A 10388-nucleotide genomic window follows, 5' to 3' on the forward strand; every position below is an offset into this window, starting at 1 on the left:
ATTCAGTGGCTCCAAGTCTAGTCAGTGGAAAAAGACATTCAAAAGAAACAATCCAGGCCCGTCCAGTCTAGACCGCATACTCGATCGCTCATGTCAAATCCACGGAACCCCCGATAAACGAGCCAACCACACCAATAGAGAATGTTGGGTGTTCAAACAGGCCGGCAAGCTGAATGCCGAAAACAAGGAAAAGGGGCCGCACAGTGATGATGACGAGGAGCCCCAGCTGCCGAACAAAGGAGGACAGAAAAATTTTCCTCCCCAAGTAAAAACGGTAAATATGATATACGCAACCCATATTCCCAAGTGGGAATGGAAGCGTGCACTAAGGGACGTCTACACGATGGAGCCAGTCGCCCCAAAGTTCAACCCATGGTCTTCTTGTCCGATCACTTTCGATCGCAGGGACCATCCGACCAGTATCCATCATGGCGGTTCGGCCACATTGGTCCTCGACCCCATCATCAACGGATTCCACCTTACAAGAGTCCTTATGGACGGTGGCAGCAGCCTGAACCTGCTCTATTAGGATATAGTGCGCAAAATGGGCATCGATCCCTCAAGGATCAAACCCACCAAAACCACCTTTAAAGGTGTCATACCAGGTGTAGAGGCCTGTTGCACAGGCTCAATCACACTGGAATTGGTCTTCGGATCCCCGGACAACTTCCGAAGCGAGGAGTTAATCTTCGATATCGTCCCCTTCCGTAGTAGTTATCATGCACTACTAGGACGAACCGCATTTGCTCGATTCAATGCGGTGCCACACTACGCCTATCTCAAGCTCAAAATGCCCGGACCTCGTGGGGTTATAACAGTCAGTGGAAACACAGAGCGCTCCCTCCGTACAGAGGAGCACACTGCGGCCCTCGCAGCAAAAGTACAGAGCAACCTTCTTAGGCAGATCTCCAATTCGGCAATAAAGCCCCCGGACACCGCCAAGCGAGTCTGAAGTACTCTGCAACAGGATCGTCCGGCGCGTCCAGAGCTCGCCTAGCAATTCGGCCTCCGTCCTAGTCCCAGTCAAGCAGTGAAATTTGTGCCGCGCATACATAATTACGCACTTAAAATACCATGGGCATAGGTGGAGGCACGACTACAATACGGTCCACAGCGCGGCTCAACCGCTCGAGGACCCATACACCTTCCCCCTTTTTCTTTCTTTCAGGTCCCAATTTTCTGGAGGCTCTTCCGATAGCCTGATTATCAGACCCATCATGGGACGGAAACACCAAGGAGGCAAGGAGCTTTGGCGTACAAGGGAATCCCCAGGTGGTCTTTGATAACGATCGCTATACCTGTTTTACATACCCACTCGCAGCTCGCTCTTGGTTAAGACATGTCAAATAGTCCTATTCTGCTTATCACACTAATTGTATACATACGCCTTGACATATTATTCAAATAACAATGGAAAACAATGTACATTGTCAGCTTCTTATTACATTTCTTTATCTTTTTCCTTGACTGTTTATTTATTACAAATTGCACCCGTACACCTTGGTACATTCAATCCGCCAGGGGCTTCAGTGTAACCCATAACACGGCAAGAAAAGTCCAAACACTTTCGACAGTGCGGCACCCCGAACTTAGAGCATTATATGCATCAACTCCGAATCATGTCTTGGGTCAATAGTTGGGTTTGCCCGGCTCCCATGTTTTGTTGCCTTACGTTCTGCTATATCGGCTAAGGTGGCACAGGGAGAACTACTACGATTGTGTCCCGGTTCTTCCGGACGAGCACCTCAGTAGAGAAAGCCGAAAACTGACTGTCATGATGCGGGGAGAGCTGGTCGCTGTTCGAGAGGTCTCAAATCCTTGAAGATTTTTTCCACTTTGGGCGAGGAATCAGCCTTGTCCGATTTAGGCGTGTATAGCGCCCCAAGTTCGGCCTTCCGAATACCAGGGGCTACGCCAAAATTTAAAATTATAGACTTCTATGGCTAAGTGAGAGTGATAAAGCTGTATAGTCCGATTGCCTTGTTCGTTGCGCTAAACACCTCCTTAAAGGACCAAAAATTTGGATAAAGAGTGTTTAGATTTATCCCGAACACCCCGGTACTAGTTACACGAGGGCAGAAGCCGATGACTGGCCAACTCTCAGATTTTATAAACGGTCGCACAGAAGGTAAAATTTTAAATCAACAAGCGTTATATAGCGCAAATGAACTTGTTTTCATACTACATGATCAAATTAGTACATTCATTCAAATATTACATCCTTAGCACATTGCTCCGCCACAAGGCGAGAGCCCTTCAGGACACTGTCATAATACTTTTTGGGGTGGCAATGCTCCTTGCCCTTCGGCGGCCCTTCGGTCATCAACTTCTCGGCATCCATCTTCGCCCAGTGCACTTTCGCGCGGGCGAAGGCCATGTGCGCACCTTCAATGCAAACTGACCGCTTTATGACTTGAAGCTGCGGACAGTCACTCACCAGCCGCTTTACAAGGCCGAAGTAGGTGCTGAGCAGGGGCTCGGCAGGCCATAGCCTGACTATGAGGTCCTTCATGGCCAGTTCGGCAACCTTGTGCAGTTCGACCAGTTGCTTCAGCTGGTCACTCAAGGGTATCGGGTGTTTGGTCCCAATGTACTGAGACCAAAACAACTTCTCCGTCAAGCTCCCTTCCTCGGCCCAGTAGAATTCCGCAGCATCCAATATGCTGCGTGGCAGATCTGCGAATGCTCCTAGAGAGCTCCAAATTCGGGTAAGTAAAAGGAAAGTCTCCTTCACATGCTTGCTTTGCATAATGAATGCCTTACCCACCGCTATCTTCTTGGCCGCCTCAATCTCCTGGAGGGCCTTTTGGGCTTCGGCTTTGGTGTCTCTCGCGCTCTGGAGGGCCTCGCGTCTTAGAGTCACGCTCCAAGGACTCGTATTTTTGACGAAATCCTGGAGCTCTTGCTGGACCTCGTCGACCCGGGCCTCCTGCTTCTCGCGCTCGGTGTGCTCCTTGGCCGCTTTGTCTTCGGCCTCGGTCAGCGCCTTCTTAAGGGTCGCCACTTCGGTCGTGGCCCCTATTAAAGTTCATGACGCTTCCATGAGCTGAAACCATTTTTCTTTATCAATATACAAACGGGGTATTATGTACCTTTGTTCTCCTCGAGATGCCTCGTCACGAGGCTGAGCTCTCCCTTGGTCTGCTCCAGGTCCTGCTTCAGTCCGGAGACCTCCGCAGTACAACCGGTAGCGGCCAGCAGTGACGCCTGCTTATTCACATGGACATTTTCTGTTAGACTCCTACGGATGTTATTTGATCCTCTGTACGGCCTTTCTTTCCGAACGCCAAACAAAGCATCAGGGGCTACTATCTATACTGTGATATTTTCTCATAATTTGATCACTTACCTCAAAGCCTGTTAGGAGGCTGGCGCAGACTTCGGTCAATCTGCATTTGGTGGACCGAACCTTCTCGATCACCGCACTCAAGATGGTGCGGTGCTCTTCATCAATGGAAGCACCGCGAAGCGCTTCCAGCAAGTTGTCCGATGCCTCTGGATGGACAAAGGTCATCGGCACGGGCGGCTCACCCCCCTTAGGGAGAGGCTGCTTGCCTGTATCCGGAACCACTGGGGGTTCCGGAGTAGTATCCGGCTGGGGGACAAACTTGCTGCGGCCCCCGTCATCAGAATCCATGGGGGTCTTCCCTCCCATGTGCCCGGTGTCTGGGATTTCGCCTTGGGGCGTCTCCAGAACTGTCTCCCCCCGGTCCGGTATCCTCTGAGGCAACATGTCGGTGTCATCCGCGGGCTTGGGGGAGGAGGCTATCGGGAGTGAATCGCTATTCATCGCCGACAGGCCCAAAGACCCATCCGAAGAGGATACATCGATGTGGGCTTTGGCCGGACTGCACGAGCATGTTTGGCATGATAAGAAGCAATAAAGCAAAACATATCGGAAGTATTATAGTGTTCGGATACTTACGACTTCGCCAGGGGCTTGTCCCTGGGCAACCACTCCTCGCCGCTGTACGCGGCTGTGGTGGAGTGGTCCGGAGGGAGGGTCTTTCCTTTCTTGGACCCTTCGGCCTCCCCGGACAGGGCGACCTTCCTTTTCTTTCCCCCCCGGTTGGGGGGGAGGGATTTCCTCTTCCTCCTCCTCGTTTTCGTTGGAGGAGCGTGCCTCGGTGTGTTCGGACGATGAGTCTGATACAACCTTGCACCGAAGACCTTTCCTGGTCCCCGCGGCCTTCTTCTTGGCCTTCTTCTCTGGCACCTCATAGGGCGCCGGAAACAACATCTTCGTTAAGAGAGTTGATGCTGGAACTTCGGGTAGTGGAGCCGGACAGTCGATCCGCTCCGCTATCGCTACCCAGTCTTGTTAAATTGGCATGGAGGCTTAGATTCGTCCCGCGAGCATGCTGGGGAAAGGCATATCTTGCAAAATATAAAAACTTACCGGATTTGCAGGGCGCTTCGCGCTGAGTCCGCGATCTTCGGCTATGGGCGGTGGTACCTCGGTGGCCTTGAACAGCACCTTCCAGACGTCTTCGTGCGTCATGTTGAAGAGCTCTCGCAGCGTCTGGTGTTTTTCCGGGTCGAACTCCCACATATTGAAAGCCCGTCTCTGACACGGAAGGATCCGTTGGAGGAGCATGACCTGGACCATGTTGACAAGCTTTATTTTCTTGCCTATCATATTTTTGATGCAGGTCTAAAGCCCGGTCAGCTCCACCGACGAACCCCAGGCTAAGCCCTTCTCTTTCCAGGAGGTGAGCCGCATGGGGATGCCGGATCAAAACTCGGGGGCCGCCGCCCAGTTGGTGTCGCGCGGCTCGGTGATGTAGAACCACCCCGATTGCCACCCCTTCACGGTCTCCACAAAGGAGCCTTCGGGCCAGGGGACATTGGGCATCTTGCCCACCATGCATGGCACCTCCGCACTCCGCTTGCTGGCCAACCACCACCTTTGGATTCACGTTGAAGGTCTTCAGCCATAGGCCAAAGTGGGGCGTAATGCGAAGGAAGGCCTCACACACGACGATAAACGTCGAGATGTTGAGGATAGAATTGGGGGCCAGATCATGGAAGTCCAGCCCGTAATAGAACATAAGTCCGCGGACGAATGGGTGGAGGGGGAATCCCAGTCCACGGACGAAGTGAGAGAGGAACACTACCCTCTCCTGGGGTTTCGGGGTAGGGACGATTTGCCCCTCAGCCAGGAGCCAGTGCGCGATGTTTGCGGACAGGTATCCGGTCTCCTGAAGCTTTGTGATATCCTCCTCCGTATCGGAGGAGGCCATCCACTTGCTTCCCGCTCCGGACATGCTTGGGATGGCTTTATGGAGAAGGTGAGAACTTGGGTGCTGGAGCTCGAGCGAGGGAGAATGGATGAGCAGAGTAAGAAGAAGGCGTGGATGAAAAAGGGGAATCATTATCTCTTTATAAAGGCGGTAGAAACCATGCGCCTCCCCACTTGCCCGATAAAACTCGCTTATTCCCCAAGCGTCGTGTTGATGGCGCGGTTGGATTACCCACACCCGTATTGATGAGAATCCCGTGATAAGGGGACACGATCTTTGCTTCGACAAGACGTGCCAATAAAACCGCCTCGTGATATGTGTAGTAGCAGGTTAAAAAAACGGTTCTATTAATGACCGGGCCACAGTGTGATGTCACGCTATGAAAAGTTGTCAACAGATTAGATTTTTGAAATATTGTGCTCTCTACAGTGGTATGTGGAAATTGTTTTGCAGAGCCGGACACGATCCTTGTGTTCAATATCTTTTATGGAGTATTCGAAGAAGGAACCCGCCTTGCAATGCCGAAGACAATCTGCGCGTCGGACTCATTGATACGTCTCCAACGTATCTATAATTTTTGATTGTTCCATGCTATTATATTACCCGTTTTTTATGTTTACGGGCTTTACTTTACACATTTATACCATTTTTGGGACTAACCACTAACCGGAGGCCCAGCCCGTATTGCTATTTTTTTTGCCTATTTCAGTATTTCGAAGAAAAGGAATATCAAACGGAGTCCAAATGCAATGAAACCTTCAGGAGCGTGATTTTTGGAATGAACGTGATCTAGAGGACTTCGAGTGCAAGTCAAGAAGCAGCCGAGGCGGCCACGAGGGTGGAGGGCGCGCCCACCCCTATAGGGCGCGCCCCCTATCTCGTGGGCCCCTCGGGCGGCCACCGAGCTACTTCTTCCTCCTATATACACCCACGTACCCCGAGAACATCAGAACAGACCACGAAAACCTAATTCCACCACCGCAACCTTCTGTATCCGCGAGATCCCATCTTGGAGCCTTCGTCGGTGCTCCACCGGAGGGGGAATCGACTACGGAGGGCTTCTACATCAACACCATATCCCCTCCGATGAGTTGTGAGTAGTTTACCATAGACCTTCGGGTCCATAGTTATTAGCTAGATGGCTTCTTCTCTCTTTTTCAATCTCAATACCATGTTCTCCTCGATCTTCTTGGAGATCTATTCCATGTAACTCTTTTTGCGGTGTGTTTGGCGCGATCCGATGAATTGTGGGTTTATGATCAAGTTTATCTATGAGAAATATTTGAATCTCCTCTGAATTCTTTTATGTATGATTGAGTTATCTTTGCAAGTCTCTTCGAATTATCAGTTTGGTTTGGCCTACTAGATTGATCTTTCTTGCAATGGGATAAGTGCTTAGCTTTGGGTTCAATCTTGCGGTGTCCTTTCCAAGTGACAATAGGGGCAGCAAGGCACGTATTGTATTGTTGCCATCGAGGCTAAAAAGATGGGGTTTATATCATATTGCATGAGTTTATCCCTCTACATCATGTCATCTTTCTTAATGCGTCACTCTGTTCTTTATGAACTTAATACTCTAGATGCATGCTGGATAGCGGTCGATGTGTGGAGTAATAGTAGTAGATGCAGGCAGGAGTCAGTCTACTTGTAACGGACGTGATGCCTATACACATGATCATGCCTAGATAATCTCATAATTATTCGCTTTTCTATCAATTGCTCGACAATAATTTGTTCACGCACCGTAATACTTATGCTCTCGAGAGAAGCCACTAGTGAAACTATGGCCCCCGAGTCTATCTCTTATCATATAAGCTTTTCATCTACTTTTATTTGCATCTTTACTTTTCCAATCTATATTATAAAATACCAAAAATATATTTATCTTATCATACTATCTCTATCAGATCTCACTTTCGCAAGTGGCCGTGAAGGGATTGACAACCCCTTTATTGCGTTGGTTGTGAGTTCTTTGTTTGTTTGTGTAGGTGCGTGGGACTTTTGAGGAGCCTCCTACTGGATTGATACCTTGGTTCTCAAAAACTGAGGGAATTACTTATGCTACTATTGCTGCATCACCCTTTCCTCTTCAAGGAAAACCAACACAAGCTCAAGACGTAGCGAGAAGGATTTCTGGCGCTGTTGCGGGGGAGGTCTTCGCTCAAGTCAAGACATACCAAGTAGCCATCACAAACTGATCTCCCTCGCATTTACATTATTTGCCATTTGCCTCTCCTTTTCCTCTCGCCCACTTCACCCTTGCCATTTTATTCGCCCTCTTTTTCCCAATCTCCTCTCTCTTTCGCTTGCTCTCTTATTCTTCCTCACTTTTATTTGCCGTTATGTCTGAAATTGGGGTGATTATCGTCGATATGGACAATAATGATAACTTGGAAAATTCTAATGCTCCTGTTGAAGAACCCCCTATCTTGCATACTAAAAAGTTTCGAATCGGTAGTGGTAACATTATTGGAAAAGGTGTTATTCAAGATTTTTTTCCTTGTGCCGGTGCTTTACCTTCTATGGGTGGTTCTATTCTTCGTAGAACTAGTAGTCTTGCAGATGCTATTGCTATGCTTGTAGTTGAGCTTGAAAGACAATTTATGCATATGCATCCTTGCATACAAAGAATTTTCCTGGAATTTTCTAATATTGAGCATTCTGCTGTTAAGCGCGCCGTTACTATCTTCTTGGCTAATGAGTTTAGATTTATAATAAGAGAGGCCAAAGAAATCTTTGTGCACTATAGGGTGGACGCCGGTCGTCCTGCCATAGAGGCGATCCTCTTTGATCAAGAGGAAATTAGGCGTTTTCAATCTTTGGACTATGTTTCTTTTAATGAAAACCTTAGGAAAAAGGTTCCTACCAATGTCCTAATTGATAGAATTTCTGAACTTAATAATGACTTTGCTCTTCGAAACAATGAGCTAGGATACTCTCTTGAGTATAGGCTCACGAAATTCTGCCAAAAGAATGCTTATAATGGTGAATTAGTTGTGCAATATGAAGGGCCAAAGGAGGAACCCATCCCTCCTGTGATTGATCTTGGGGACTTTTGTCCCATTAAATTTAGCCCTTCCGATTATTTTTGCTTGCCTCAAAGAAAACTTGCTGCTGAACATAGAGAATATGAGATGAGTTTTCAAGATCTATCTTATTATTATGGCACTACTTAGATCTATCCTCGCTTTTATGCCTAACTAGGGGTGTTAAACGATAGCGCTAGTTGGGAGGCAACCCAATTTTATTTGTGTCTTTTGTATTTGTTTATGTTTAGTAATAATTTTGCATCTACCTTTTCTTTAGATGTGTTTTTATGTTTTAATTAGTGTTTGTGCCAAGTAGAACCTATAGGATAACCTATGGTGATAGTTAATTTGATTCTGCTGAAAAACAGAAACTTTGCACTCACGAAATTAGTTTTGTTAATTCACAGAAACATGCTATTGCGTTGATTCTTTTTTCTGTAGATCAATAGACACATTTCCCAGGACTTCCTATTTTGGTAGGATTTTTAGAGTTTCATAAGTATCCGTGGGTTACAGATTGCTATAGACAGTTCTGTTTTTGACAGATTCTGTTTTTCGTGTGTTGTTTGCTTATTTTGATGCATCTATAGCTAGTATTAAGTGGTATGAACCATAGAAAACTTGGAATACAGTAGGTTTAACACCAATATAAATAAAGAATGAGTTCATTAAAGTACCTTATGTGGTGGTTTTGCTTTCTTTCACTAACGGAGCTTATGAGAATTCCTGTTGAGTTTTGTGTTGTGAAGTTTTCAAGTTTTGGGTAAAGATTTGATGGATTATGGAATAAGGAGTGGCAAAATCCTAAGCTTGGGGATGCCCATGGATCCCCAAGATATTCAAGAATAGCCAAAAGCCTAAGGTTGGGGATGCCCCGGGAAGGCATCCCTTCTTTCGTCTTCGTTCATCGGTAACTTTACTTGGAGCTATATTTTTATTCGCCACATGATATGTGTTTTGCTTGGAGCGTGTTGTATGATATTAGTCTTTGCTTTTTAGTTTACCACAATCATCCTTGCTGTACACACCTTTTGGGAAGAAGCCCACTTGATTAGAATTTATTAGAATAATCTATGTGCTTCACTTATATCTTTTGAGCTAGATAGTTTTTGCTCTAGTGCTCCACTTATATCTTTTAGAGCACGGCGGTGGCTTAATTTTGTAGAAATTGTTTTTCTCTCATGCTTCACTTATATTATTTTGAGAATCTCTTATAACAGCATGGTATTTGCTATGGTTATAAAATTGGTCCTAGAATGGTAGGCATCCAAGTTGGGTATAATAAAAACTATCATAGAAAGTGAATTGGATGCTATGATCAATTTGATACTTGATAATTGTTTTGAGATATGGAGGTAGCGATATTAAAGTTATGCTAGTTGGGTGATTATGAATTTAAAGAATGCTTGTGTTGAAGTTTGTGACTCCCGTAGCATGCACGTATGATGAACTGCTTTGTGATGAAGTTGGAGCACAATTTTCTTTATTGATTGTCTTCCTTATGAGTGGAGGTCGGGGACAAGCGGTGGTCTTTTCCTACCAATCTATCCCCCTAGGAGCATGCACGTAATACTTTGTTTTTGATGACTTGTAGATTTTTGCAATAAGTACATGAGTTCTTTTTTACTAGTGTTGAGTCCATGGATTACACGCACTCTCACCCTTCCACCATTGCTATCCTCTCTTGTGCCGCGCAACTTTCGCCGGTACCATACACCCACCATGTACCTTCCTCAAAACAGCCACCATACCTACCTATTACGGCATTTCCATAGCCATTCCGAGATATATTGCCATGCAACTTTCCACCGTTGCGTTTATATGACACGCATCATCATTGTCATATTGCTCTTTGCACGATCATGTAGTTGACATCGTATTTGTGGCAAGGCCACCTTCATAATTTTCATACATGTCGCTCTTGATTCATTGCATATCCCGGTACACCGCCGGAGGCATTCATATAGAGTCATATCTTGTTCTAAGTTTTGAGTTGTAATTCTTGAGTTGTAAGTAAATAAAAGTGTGATGATCTTCATTATTAGAGCATTGTCCTAGTGAGGAAAGGATGATGGAGACTATGATTCCCCCACAATCGGGATGAGACTTCGGACTA

Source organism: Triticum aestivum, chromosome 7B (assembly GCF_018294505.1).
Source record: "Triticum aestivum cultivar Chinese Spring chromosome 7B, IWGSC CS RefSeq v2.1, whole genome shotgun sequence".
Taxonomy (NCBI): Eukaryota; Viridiplantae; Streptophyta; class Magnoliopsida; order Poales; family Poaceae; genus Triticum; species Triticum aestivum.